At 38.4% G+C, this 14,568-nt stretch overlaps 1 long non-coding RNA gene across 1 annotated transcript in view; it reads right to left on the bottom strand.

Moving 5' to 3' along the window:
- Positions 1–13,146: 13,146 nt before the first annotated feature.
- The window catches only part of LOC132520626 (uncharacterized), a 92,544-nt gene continuing 91,122 nt past the window's right edge, over positions 13,147–14,568 (bottom strand). Inside the window, exon 5 of the long non-coding RNA XR_009540587.1 lies at positions 13,147–13,224. This is a non-coding gene — a long non-coding RNA (uncharacterized LOC132520626). The remainder of the gene's footprint in view (positions 13,225–14,568) is intronic.

The following is a 14,568-nucleotide window of genomic DNA, read 5'->3' as shown; positions in this document are numbered from 1 at the left end:
CAGAATATGAATGTATGTCCTCTATACCAAGTTAGAAGACAAGGGATAGAAGTTTTGCCTCCAGGGGAGATTTAGAAGCACTGTGTGGCATCGTGGGAGGACAGGGGAGTGTGCGCTGTCTCTGTGGAGCTTTAGGACAGCCACAGACCACACGGAGAATGAACATTGGGGTATTGGAGGTGAGAGAAGAGAAAGCCCCAAGCTGTGAGAGAAGTAAGCAGAACGAAGTTAGTTAAGGAAAGGTAAATTGCACCAACCTGAAAACTGTGCCCAAGATTCAGGTGGTGGTAATTGCCATAAAAAGTTTTTAAAGGATGGGGCAGGAATTCCAATTGAATCTTGTCCTTGGATCTTCTAGAGTACAAGAAAGGGACTGTACTTCTTTCAGTTCCTCCTATTCCCGTGACCTCCCTGAATGGTCAGAATGTGGATACTCAGAACCCAAGGCATTCTAGCACAGTCTTCCACTTGTTCAGGCAAAACTGTATGGGGTTTTAATGAAATTTGAAACAGTCCTTCTACTTACCTGTGTGAGTGTCCTCAGGAATCAGAGGAATAGAGATAAGAAGCCAGAGAACAGGGCCTTAAAGCTGGAAATTGTCCCAATCCAGGCCACCCTCTGGGCTAATACACCCATCAAAGCAAATTTTTCTCACTAATATGGTTTCAAAACTAGTCTTAAAGGCCCTTGTTAATGACCTGATAATTGTTTTAATAGGTCCTCAGTCAAGTGTGAAGTCCTGTGGTTGACATGAAGTATGGGGAAATTTCACTCCTGGTGTATCTAGAAGAGTATCATGAAGCATTCCTGATTACAGTTTGGCTTACTTAGCAATACAAATTTATTTACTGTATCCATAAAACTGTCTCTGACTGCCTATGGAAGTCTCCATTCAGGTTGGCTCTGTGAGAGGAATGCTGAGAAAATACTCGGTAAGCAGTGCCTTTACTTTTTCTGGAGAGCTTCTTCAGTGGGCAGTGAAGTCATTTTGTTCAAATTCTCTCTGCTTCCTTCACATGAAGACACCTCCCCAAATCCCAGGAGGAAAATAACCTTTATTTTTTATTTATTTTAAAAATAAATTTATTTATTTTATTTACTTACTTTTGGCCGTGTTGGGTCTCCGTTGCTGCGCGTGGGCTTTCTCTAGTTGTGGCTACTCTTTGTTGCAGTACAGAGCCCTCTCGTTGTGGTGGCTTTTGTTGCGGAGCACGGGTTCCAGGGTGCACGGGCCTCAGTAGTTGTGGCACACGGGCTCAGCAGTTGTGGGTCACAGACTAGAGTGCAGGCTCAGTAGTTGTGGCACACGAGCTCACTTGCTCGGCGGCATGTGGGATCTTCTGGGAGCAGGGCTCTAGCCCATGTCCCCTGAATTGGTAGGCGGATTCTTAACCACTGAACCACCAGGGAAGCCTGAAAATAACCTTTAAAAAGCATTTGTCCAGATTTATATTCAATTCATATTCATATATTCATTTATTTCAGAAACACTTATGGAATACCTCCTATGTACCAGGCACCATTCTAGGCACTGGGGATATAATACTGAATAAAATCTATGGCATTAAAGAGGACATATTCTAATGAGAGAAACAGGATGTATGTGTGTATATACACACATGTATATAGGCATATGCAGTATATGTAGAGAAAAACACATATATTCCTAAGTAGTAAGTTCTATGGAAAAAGAATAAAGAAAAAAATGGAATAAGGAGTGCTGATGGTATGATAAGGAAGGAATTTTATTTTGTTTTATTTAGGGTGATTAAGGAAGGCTGGCATTTGAGCTGAAGGAAGTGAGGAAACATGTCAGGAAGGTATCTGGTGGAAGAAAAAGAAAAACAAAGACCCTGAGAGAGAGGAGAGCACACTTGGTATGTTTCAGCAGCAGCAGGGAACCCAGTGTGGCTGACAGTGCCTAAGGAAGAGAGAAGTTAGGAGAGGAGAGAAGTGGAAGGAAGATCTCATAGGACAGTATAGGCCATTGTGGACACCAGGGTTTTTCCTCTGACTGAACTGGGAGAGTTCTTAGTGGGAGAGTTCATGATCTGTTACATTTGCAAAGATCTCTCTGGCTATTATGGAGGTCACACTATATATGTATGTGAAAGAGAAGGGGAGGGTAGCCATTATCATCAGTGGGCTTGAAGATGCAAGGGGAGGGAGTGTTTATCAGAACATGTAGAAGGTTGTAACTATAGCCTTAGGGGAGAGGTGCCCTACAGGAGCTGTCATCAGGAACACAGGTGGAGGAACTCAGGTCTTACAAACCTTAGCCTAAAATGGAAAGACCCAGGGGAATAAAAACTCTGACCTCCCACTCTTCTTGTACTTAGATCAGCTGCTGGCATTAGTCAACCAGAAGCCAGAGGGCAGGGAAGTCCAGCTGGTATCATCCACAGAAGGCATCTTGCCCAGGAACAGAACAGGAAGGAACTATGTTGACCTGAGGAGCAGGGGAGAATATCTAGTATTCAGATAAGCCTAGAGAAAAGAAGGGAACACAGAAGATCACAGATAGAAAAGTAGAAACAAATCTTAAGTACCCGATGGTGTTCTTGAGTTACCACACTGCATCTGGAACTACCAACTCCAGCAATTTTTTCTTTTGAAATAATTTTAGACTTAGAGAAAAGTTACAAAAATAGCAAAGAGTTCCCATATATCTTTCACCCAGCTCCCCCCATGTAAACATCTTGAATACCCATAATAAAGTTACCCAAACTAAGAATTAATATTGGTATAATACTATTAACTATACTGTAGCTTTTACCTGGGTTTTTCCAGTTTTTCTGCAATTGTTCATTTTTTCTGTTTCAGGATCCATTGCAAGTTATCACACTGAATTTAGTTATTATGTCTCTTAGCTTCTTTCAGTCTGTGGCAACTTCTCAGTCTTGCCTTGTTTTTTATAACCTTCACACTTTGGAAGACTACTAGTTAACTTGTAGAATGTCCCACAATTTGGGTTTATCTGATGTTTTCATATGATTAGACTATACATTTTGGGCCAGAAAAACAAAGAAGTGATGAGCCCTTCTCAGTGTATCAGAAGGTACATGATGTTAATATGTTTTATTACCTAATTACTAATATATCTTAATGCATATTATGGTGACTTTGATCTCTTAGTTCACATGGTCTCCCATAGGTATAAACTTCCTTTATGTGAAATGATTAAATACTTATATTATTGAAGCCCCTGTTAGCTGATATTATCTTACTTGCAGATGGATACATCCTAACAAATACATCAATCTTCCTACTTATCTTCCTATTCCTAAGGGTACTTTATCTACTGAACGACAAAATGAATAACAATCAAGAGTCCTTAAATTGTATATTTAAAACCTGTGCATATAGTCAATTTATGGAAAACCGAAGTGGCCGAATTGCATTTTCATCTCCTTGACTTTAAATTTCTTGAAACTAAATGGTAAGTGCATGATTAAAACAAGAAAACATTTAATGATGAAATTAAAGAATTGAAAGTTAGGAGGAATTAGAGTAATTATTAATCTTATAGAGTAATTAAATTCCTGTATTATTACAGAATTTTCTTTGCCAGATTTAGTGATGACTATCAGTTACTTCAACACTTTGTAGCGAGCACAGTACATTGCAAGGTAACTGTTTGGGCAGCTATCTCTATTTTATTTTTAATTCTTCTTTATGCTGAGCTAAAATCTGTCTCACTATTATTTGTCCCAATCACCCTATCCACTGGAACTTTTCAGAAAAAAAAAAAAAATCCAAAATAACTCTTCTAAAGGCAGCCTTAAAACATTTAAAATTGCTAGTTTTGTCTCATAAAACTAATTACTAGGATGAGATCAAGGACAAAAGACCTCTGTGGTACTATGCCTCTTCCACCCATGATGGCCTCAATTGATTAATCCTGTTTGAGCCCAGTTGTTCATCTCTAAATCCATTTAAGTATGTTATTCATACAACACTGCTTTATCTTTTTCAAAAGGACACCTTAAGAGTGAGTTAGAGAAACACTAATAAAACAAACTCCCCAAATTTCAGTGATAATACAAGAGAACTTCTTTTTTCTTACTCAAAAAAATCTAAAACCGGTATTTCTGGTAGGCGGGTGACTCCATTCCACATCCAATCAAGGGACCCAGGCTCCTTACATTTTGTGGCTCTGCCATCCCCTAGGGTCAGCTGGGTAAAATGCATAAGAGAAAGAACTCCTGCTTCCTAAAAACTCTCTCCTGGAAAGGGTACATATTATTTTCAGTCACATTTCATTGGCAAAAACTTGTCACATGGCCACACCAAGAAGAAAGGAACATGGGAAATATAATCATAACAGGCAGCTACCTCCCAGGGATATGTCCAGAATCTAGAGGGAAAGTACTTATGTTTATTTATTAAGTGTTAGCTGCCTTTCTCAGGTAGCTTTGTTAAACATTTTCTGAAGTACAGTTATACTGTGTCTGGGATATTTCTCTGACCTAATATTCTGGTGCAGGGGTATAGACATTTTCTGTGAAGAGCCTGATAGTAAATATTTTAGGCTTTGCAGGTCATGTGATCTCTATTGCAACTAGTCAACCCTGTCACTGGATGGGAAAGCTACCTTAGACATAATGCAAATAAATAAATGTAACCCTATTTTAATTAACTTTTATTTATGGACATTGAAATTTGAATTTCATATAATTTTCACAGGGTATGAAATATACTTTTTCGATTTTCTTTCAACCATTTAAAAATGTAAAAACCTTGGTTCTCAGGGCATACAACAACGGGCTGCAGGCCAGGTTTGGCCTGTAGGCTTTACATGGCTGATCCCTGATCTAGTATCACCCTTTATAAAGGAAGTGAGATTAATACATTAAGATTTGATTTTAGTGAATACTAAGCCTTAATACTCACTTATTTCCCCCAAAGTTCTGATAAATCATTTATTAATTAGAATGTATTCTGCAAATCACATGGTATCTAAGTCAATTCAGCAAGTTGATATCATACTATATTAGTTATATAGCTACAATTTATGAAGTACCCATGAAGTACAATCACTTTACATGCATTATTTTAGGTCTTAAGAAATATCCCATGACATAGCTATTACCACTCCCACTTTATCATTGAAGATACTGAGGCTCAAAGTAGCTAAGAACTATCTTGATCATATTTCACACAGCAAGAAATGGAAAAGCCAGATTTCAAACCCAAGCTGGATAAACAACCTATGCTCTTTTCACCTTACCAAAGTTCCCTGGCCTTAACAGGTCTCAGCTCATTAAAAGCCAATAGCTATTCTTTTATTTTCTCTCTTCACCTGTATTTGGGCTCTATTGTACCTTTTCATATATATTTTACCTTTTCAACTTGAAAATAATTTTCCTTCAATGGAGCCAAACAGCACAGCTAATGGCAAATGACACTGAGTATAGTAAGTAGTTCTGTATGAGGAAACATTTCTTATTGTAAAAAGTGGCTCTGAACTCATGATACCCATTATTGACAGAGTGAGCAGGAGAAAACGCTCACAATAAAGAACACACTCTCTGAAGACAGAAGATAAAAGCAAGTAGGACGTCAGTAGTTCTGCCCTTGAGCTCTGCAGAAGTTTAAGCCTTGCTCTATTACGAACTCGTATGACCTTGGGTAATATACTTAACCTCTCAGTTTTCTAATCTCAGAATTGCTTATTGAATTTTATACTCTGACCTTTTTACAAAGGGACTTGAGGTAACATTGATGAATCAAATTTAACACCTATTTTGGAAAACTCACAAGGTTGCTAATCGGCATAAATTGCAAGTAAGGGTTTGTGAAAGTGCTTTTTGAATTGCAGATACTTCACAAATAAAAGCTATTTTTATGACTATTCTAGATTTCACCACTGATCATTTTCAGTTAAGGTCACAATATACCGATGCTCACTTTATCGAATATAGACTCTTCAGTGGGAGTAATGTTATTTGCCCCTTTCCTCAGTGTATAAATTTTAAACTGACGAATCCATTAATCTCTGTTTATATTTGCCCTTTGGATGAAATTTGTCTTTAATAAAAGTATAGGCCTTGCCTAAGTGCAAAGATTATGTCTCATAATAAATCTATGCCCTTGGAATACTGTATGAATTTCTAACTATAGACATTAGTGAAATATTATTTTGGAGGATAAAAGTAATCATTTTACAGCTCATTGACCCTTCAATGGTGTTTTCATGGGGATGTTACAGGCAAGATGAGATGATGCAGCATCAGCAGAATAGGTGAAATCAGTATCTGTCTACCACAGCCTTTCCCCCATCTCATGCAGTAAAATTCAGTAAAAAGAAAATTGATATGCACAGTATTAAATAACTTAACAACAAAGAGCTGGAGAAATTCTTTGTAGCGACACATCCTGCGATACACAAGTCTCTTCTTGGCAGACTATTTGCTTTTAACCATTTGAGGCTCCTCACATTTCCGCTGGAGCTGGAGCACATCCCAAGGCACTTCCTGCCTCTTCAGATTTTTGGCACAGGGCCTCGTTTCTGTCCCACTTGGCTCTCCTCGAGGCATCTGATTTGTTGCTATGAAGATCCGCTTTGTCTTCTCTACTGTTGTCTTCATCATAAGTGAAAGATGTCTGATCTACTTTTCACAGACAGCTCTACTCCTTTTGATGTGTGCGGGGGACATGAAGGGAGCAGCGGGTGCCATTCTTCTTTATTTTTTGACACTAAACAGTTTATATTTGCACTTAGGGAGAACATAACCAAAGCCAATTGTCTTATTACATAAAAATGCCACATTATATTTAGGGAGCCCTCACCAAGATCTAACCAGATCTACACTTTACCCAGATATCAGAGGAAAGCCTTTAGCATTTAGTAATGTTAAAACAGTAATAACGATTGACTTCTGTTTAGCTGTTATCAATCAGATTCCAAAATGTGCATTTATTTTGACCCAGCAGTACAACTTCTAGGAATTTATCCTACAGACTGGCAAATGTGCATCAAGAAATATGTATAAAGATTCACAATGCTCGGTCACAGTGGCGCCATGTCAGCAACAGCCTGCAGCTAAGGAACACTTACCCACTTTAGATAGAGAACACGCTCTCCTGTCCACTTCAGGAGTCCTGTCCACTTCAAAGAGTCTCAGCTCAGCACTCTTTATTCACTGCTGATACCTTCTTGTTCCTTAAAGGTACTTATGCGTGTGACACCCATATATGCTTTTCAAAGGGCAACGTCTCTACAACTATAGGAGCATATGGAAGTGAAGGAAAACACAACCTATATAATAGAAGAGTATTTCCTTTTGTGTCATTGACCTGTTTGATTTTAATAAAGGAAGTATTAAATGAATATATGTAGAAATATGAAGAGAGAATAAATACATAGAATGATAAAATTAGAAATCCTCTTTTATCTTTGCCCCCAATTCTCCATCCCCACATTTCCCAGCTGTAAGTATTAACAGTTTTATAACTATCTTTCCAGTATACATTTTCAAGTGTGCATGTGTAGGTGTGCAAGTGCATGCATGCACAATTCTCATAAATGAGAGCAAAATATACATCTTGTTCCATGACTTATTTTTTAACATAATGATAGAGCCCTTTCTATATAAGTACATAGAGATCTGCCCAACAATTTTTTTTTTTTTTTTTTTTTTGCGGTACGCGGGCCTCTCACTGTTGTGGCCTTTCCCGTTGCAGAGCACAGGCTCCGGGGCGCGCAGGCTCAGCGGCCATGGCTCACGGGCCCAGCCGCTCCATGGCATGTGGGACCTTCCCGGACCGGGGCACGAACCCGTGTCCCCTGCATCTGCAGGCGGACTCTCAACCACTGCGCCACGAGGGAAGCCCTGCCCCACAATTTTGATTGCAGCATAATATTCAGAATATAAATCACATTAATTTATTTAATTATTCCATCATTGGTACACATTTAGGCTGTTTGAAGAATAAAAAACTGGAAATAGCCACCATGATTAAAACTGTCAATCTTAACTTTATAAAGTTTGTATTATATAAACAATAGGTACATTGAATATATTTTTCAACTCACACACATTTCTCCCTCTCTCACTTGCCTTCTCTCTAAGATTCAAAATTGCCATATAATAGAGTGTGCTTGGCTCTATGGAAAATCCTCTCCATTAAAATAGACAAACAACAATTTTCAGTAGCAGAAACATCCTCATAGATAAGCAAATAAAAGGATTTATTTTTTCTGCTCTGAGGATCTGGAATTCCAGATCTTTCTTTCCCCTCCCCATCCCCGTACTCTCCCTTCCTCACATCTTTCAGTTCTGTTTTTCTCTTTATATTAGCCTCTTAAAAACACTGTTGAAAAAGGTTTCAGGCTTACATCGTCTCTCTGTGGTGATCCAAGAGGAACGAGAGAAATCCTCTCTACCAGTTTTCATATATAAAATCCCCAAGGAGTCTGATTGGCTAATTCTGTAATCAAAAGGTTGAATAATGTGGTTGATCATCCCACCGTACTGGATTGAATGGTGGCTCCCAAGAATTCATGTCTTCCTGGAGCCTCAGAATGTGACCTTATTTGGAAATAGGATCATTCCAGATGTAATTAATTAAGATAAGGCCATTCTGAAGTAGGGTAGGCCCTTAATACAATGTGATCGGTGTCTTTATGAGAAGAGACAAAGAGACAGACATGTGTAAAGGAAAGACAATGTGAAGACACACAGGGAGGACACCATGTGATGATGGAGGCAGAGACTGTGATGTATCCACAAGCCAAGGACTGTCAGCAACTACTGGGCTTTAGGAGAAAGGCATGGAATAGGTTCTTTCTCTGAGCCCCCAGGAACGAACCAACACCGTGACCCCTTAATTCTTGATTTCTGGCCTCCTGAACTGTGAAAGGAAAAAAAAAATTTTTTTAGCCCGTCTGTGGTACTTTGTTATGGCAGCCCTAGGGAATTAATACACCTACCAAAACCACATGAGTGGGAGAAGGGCAGTTCTTGAAATAATGCAAATGCTATACAAAATTACTAAGAAGAAATATTGAGTAAAACAAACCAAAACAAACAAATGAACAACAACAACAATAAAATTAAAAGTACCTGGTGGGGCTTCCCTGGTGGCGCAGTGGTTGAGAGTCCACCTGCCGATGCAGGGGACACGGGTTCGTGCCCCGGTCCGGGAAGATCCCACATGCCACGGAGCAGCTGGGCCCGTGAGCCGTGGCCGCTAAGCCTGCGTGCCCGGAGCCTGTGCTCTGCAACGGGAGAGGTCACAACAGTGAGAGGGCCCGCGTATTGATAAAAAAAAAAAAAAAAAATTACCTGGTGGTACCACCTTGAAATACTCACAAAGCACTTTTCAAAACCCATATAGTATGCTTATTTATATTTTCACCCCATCCACTTCTACAAATAATTTGAGGAAAATTACATAAGAAATCACAATATAATAAAACCACAGACTGGCATAAAAAAGCAAGAGTTAAAAAATAATGGAGCATAGGAAAGGTGGAATGGTTACAATAGAACATAATACTTAAAGCTATGATTGCTGGTATACGTCATGAAACAAAACTGAGTCCATACAACTTTCATTACCCAATGAAGAAAGCATACCTGGCAGTTTATAAAGAAACAATCTTTTTTCTTACCCACAAGAAGAAGTGTGTATTTCAGTAAATCAGAATTAAAGAATTAAACTAGCCCTCAGGAAAATAAAAACTCAATCTCAAATTAAATTCCAGAAGCAAATGAAAATTGAATCTGGAAGAAGCTAACACCTTCCAAAGCTTCAAAACATCACTTCAATTTTCCATACATAATATTTGACACTCAAAAGATTATCAACTATACCAGGACTTAGCATCAAATGACCCAAATAAAGGAAAGCAAGCAGACAACAGAAACAGACCCATAGGAGAACTAGATATTGTGGTTATCAAACAGAGATCCTAAAATAACTGCGCTTAATAGGCTTAAAGATACAAATGACAAGATGGAGAGTTTTGGGTAAATACAAGAGCCAGACTTGAAGAAATTCTTAAAAATGGGAAAATCAGGGTAGTGATTGTACCTTTTCAGAAGGAAGATGGAGTCTAGGTGGGATTATAAGGAGAGTTTCAGAGGTATCGGTATTGTTCAGTTTACTGAACTGGTTGATGATTCCATGGATGTGTTTCCTCTATGGAAATTAATAGAGTGGTATATTTTCTGTATATGTGTTATACCTCAATTAGAATTTTTAAAAAATATACAGATTGGTGAGGGTCTGAAACAAAAGCATACCCTAGTGTTGACCGAAGGAGTAAAACCTATAGCTGTCAGTGATCTTTATGTGTGAATGATTCAAGGAGGGAGGCTCAATGTTTTGCTCAAGGATAAATGCAGAATTGGTAGAAAAGGCAGAGATTATAGTCTAGAGTAGTAACTCAATAAATATTTATTAAAAGAACAAGTGAACTGCCTATTTATTCCTCCTACTGAAAAAGAAGGTACGAAAACAGGATGAATAAAGGAACATAAACATTTATTTTTCAGATCTCTTTAGGGTGCCCCTTTGTTTTACATACAGGGATAGAAACATTATACTGTATTTAAACTAGAGGAAAAGAAATAATCTTTCCATATTAGGCCCTGTCTTTGATTTACTCTGTGTTTTTAAGGGAAAATGTTTCCCCTGCTTCTCTGAAAAGAGCACTAGATATATTTCCTGTCCTATAGCTACACAGAGCTCAGCTAATGGGAATATTCTATTTAGGATCATGCAGACGGTGAACCTGTGAGCATGTTGTGTATTATTCTCAACAGTCCAAGTCAATGTCCTAACCAGTCAACACGAAACGCATGATTTAGATTTTTAAGAGTGAACAGGTTCTATTTCTATTGTTTCTTAAGGCAAGGCAGAACAGTCTCTTATTTTGACTGAGGAACATAATTACTGACAGAAGGAAAGTCTAATGGTCTATTTGAGAACCACAGAGTTGAGTGAAATTTCCCTTTCCCCTATTTTAAATGAAGGACTCCCTTTAGGGTTCAAAACATGTTTCCAGTGTGGTTAAAGTAAATATTTTCATAACATTTAAAAGGAAAAATCAACACTCTTATTCTACTTCATAAAGAATATACAAAGGGATCAACTTAGAGAAAATAAAGATTAAATAATTGTGGCTGGGTTGTATGCCAGGAAAATGGGTCACTTATGCACACATGCACAATCATTCCTTCTACAATTATAGGGAAGCCCTGCTGTTTGCATGGCTCCCCCAACGGCTTATAGTTTAATGGGGTGGGAGGATACACACAGCACTAAGCTAGCAACAGTACAAATGTGTGTAGAAAAAATACTAAGAGGGAATGACAAAGTGTATATTTAAAAGTACCAACCGGATATTAACAGGTGAAGTTTATGGAGAAGGAAATCACAAATTAAAGTGAGCCTTGGAAGATGGCAAGGGGCTGGGTAAGAAGAACAACGGCCATTAATTGTTCTTTCTTTTTCTTAGGTAAGGAGGTAAGTTTGGGGGGAGAATAAAAAGATAACTCCATCTGGAGCAGTGACTATAAAAAGAGAGTCATGGAAGACAAAGCTGGAAAAAGTTTTGAGAAAAAACCATTTATGCAAGGCAAAGGAAGATGTTTGGATTTTAGACAAAATGGCATGATGAAGACAACTGGGAGCAAGAGAAAAATCATAAGCTGTGAAGTAAGAGAGGCTTGGATTTGAATCCTTGCTCTCCTAAATATGTGTCTCTTTTTCCTCCTTATAAAAAGCAGATAATAATATTACTGTATAAATTTATTAGGAGTTTTAACTTAATAATATGTACAAAGTGGCTGAGTCATATAAACCCTTAATATACACTAAGACATCATCCAGCTCTTCCATTTTATAGTCTGTGTAGTTGAGTGCTATAAAAGATTCTAAGTTGGCTAATGACTTGATAAAGACAGTATTTAAGGAAGGTAAATCTGACAGCAATTTGCCAGAAGTCTTGGAGGAAAGGATGCTAGCTGTTAAGCCATTTTATTGGGGTGGGAGCTTGAACCTACTTAAAAATGTATATATAATATAGATCCTCTGGAGAAAGGATACAGGGGCTTCTGATTATCAAAACAGTCCATGATTCCCCAAAAGGTTAAAGATCCTTGCATGTGTTATAGAAGATGCTAGACTATGAAGGACTACAGAAGAGAAGTGGAACATAATAAATAAGATTTAATTACTGTATATGCAAATTAAAGGAAGAATTGAAGATAACACTGGAATCTTAGTCTCGTGTCACATGATACCATTTCCAGAGAGAAGCGAGTGAGTTTAGAAGGAAAGGTGATATGTTTGCCTTTAAACATGTTGCATGTCAGGTATTTGCCAGAATTGCTAAGTAAAGTCCTGACTAGACAGAGTTTTGCCTGGATTTGGGTTGCAGGTCAGGAATGGAGATAAAGATAGTTTAAGACAAAGCTTTTTAGTTCTAAGATTACATGGCAAGAGGCCAGGGAGTTATTACATAAGCCACAGGATATAATAAGATAGCTTTGGGGAGCATATTCCAAAAATATAGGGAAAATGTTTTAAAAAAATTGTAATTCCAAAAAAATTGTAATGCATACTTGCAATGAAAAGTTTTGAAACAGAAAACAATATAACATTTTAAAGGTAAAACATAGGACAGAAAGAATCTGCATTAATTCACTGTTCCTTCCAGGGGTAATTTAGAGAAAAAATTGTGAGAAAGCTGCTATAGAAGGAAGTTAATTTTCTGAGAGTGTGAAAATAAAGTAAAATGAAGAGAGGAACAAAGACTAGGTCTTTGATGTATCCAGAGTTAGAAGGAAGAAGACCCAATTAAGAAGAACGTGTCAAAAAGGCAAGTAGATGTACCAGAAAAATAGAAACCTGGAAAAGACAGAATTTGAAGAACAGGTTGTCAACAATGTCAAGTGCAGCAGGCAGGTCACCTAAAATGAGGAAGAGGCACCAGGTATTAGGGTCTTCTTCCTAAACAAGTCTTTAAAGTAATGTTACAATGTTAAGGTTGTATGTAAAGATGTTTAGATCGTGTTCTAGATTAAGGTTGCAGAATCTTTTCTACTGTAGAAAGCCTTTCAAGAGATCCATAAGCAAACGTAAATGCAAATCCCTTAGGCAGATCATTTATTGTATGTGCTCTGTACTCACCTCACCACAGCAGCATGTGATTCAAATCTTAGCATCTGACAGTCTCATCCATTTCAAAGTTGATTAGAGGTTGAAGACTGTCAAGAATGGAATAATACATAATCTCAAAACTTAGTACTTCTGGGCTAATGATAGGACAAATCAATTTTTGTTGTTACAGAAGCAGCTTAAATGCCCAGAGCTCTATCATCCAGCCTTCTGTGTTTGTCAAAATGAAAAAACAAAAGTAAAAAACAAAACCAAAAAATCCTGGAAAATCTATTATTATTGTTGTTGTTGGATTAAGAAAACAATACATATCACTCTCGTATTCTTAAGCTGCTAAAACTTCAAATATGCAGTAAAGCCACCGCATTAGAAGGAAATACTCATAATATAGTCACTTTGCCTGACTCTCATGCCATTTCTTCAAAAAAGTACTACAACCCTCTAGTCCAGGCGAAGGGAGCAAGCACTAAACTAGAATTCAGGTCTTCTTTTACTGCTTTTCTCTTGTGACTTGTGCAAGTGACCTTCATTCTATGCATCTCAGCTGGTCTCTGTGTAAGAGGTGAGGACAGTATCTCTCCAGCCCAGTTTGCTACCCTGGGCTTCAGTGTGATAATTTATGATAGGCAGGCAATTGTATCTTTCTTCCCAAACCTGTTTCGAGGATTATACTCCATAGCATCTGTATATGTGCTTAGCATATGGTAGGCATTCAGTGGAATCAGCGGGAGTTCTTTCCAACATTCTCTTCTACCTTAGGGGTCTTTTGGAACAATCGAATGACATAAGCTGCTATGTAGTACTTTAGGCATTCATATGCAATAAATGAGAGGGAGAGAGAGATGAGGGAGGGACAGAGATTGAGACTGAGAAAGAGATGCCTCTTATTGGGAGGTTATATTGAAAGACTACAGAGAGGCCTGAGCTGGAAGATAGCTTAATAGCAAATACTGAATAGAGAAAAAAATTGCCAATTCTGCAGCTTCAGAAATAGATGAGATAGTAGCATTAGGGGGATGAATTTCACATGTGAAAGGATATCACAGTCTTTGAGACTGAGATAGCCACAGCTGGGATATACGTGTCTTGTCCAAAACTATCTTCCACAGGGCTTCCCTGGTGGCGCAGTGGTTGAGAGTCCGCCTGCCGATGCAGGGGACACGGGTTCGTGCCCCGGTCCGGGAGGATCCCACATGCCGCGGAGCGGCTGGGCCTATGAGCCGTGGCCGCTGAGCCTGCGCGTCTGGAGCCTGTGCTCTGCAACGGGAGAGGCCACAACAGTGAGAGGCCCGCGTACCGAAAAAAACAAAACTATCTTCCACAAAAATGATAAGCAAAAACAGGAATAAAAGTGACATTTAACTCTTTAAAATATCCTAACTCTGATTTTCTAGTCAGTAAGGATAAATTTTCCCTTTAGATAAGATTGTAAG

The sequence above is a fragment of the Lagenorhynchus albirostris genome, chromosome 5, assembly GCF_949774975.1.
Source record: "Lagenorhynchus albirostris chromosome 5, mLagAlb1.1, whole genome shotgun sequence".
In the NCBI taxonomy this organism is placed as follows: Eukaryota; Metazoa; Chordata; class Mammalia; order Artiodactyla; family Delphinidae; genus Lagenorhynchus; species Lagenorhynchus albirostris.
Note: the sequence above shows the minus strand (reverse complement) of the source record. Positions and strands in the feature narration are given on the sequence as shown.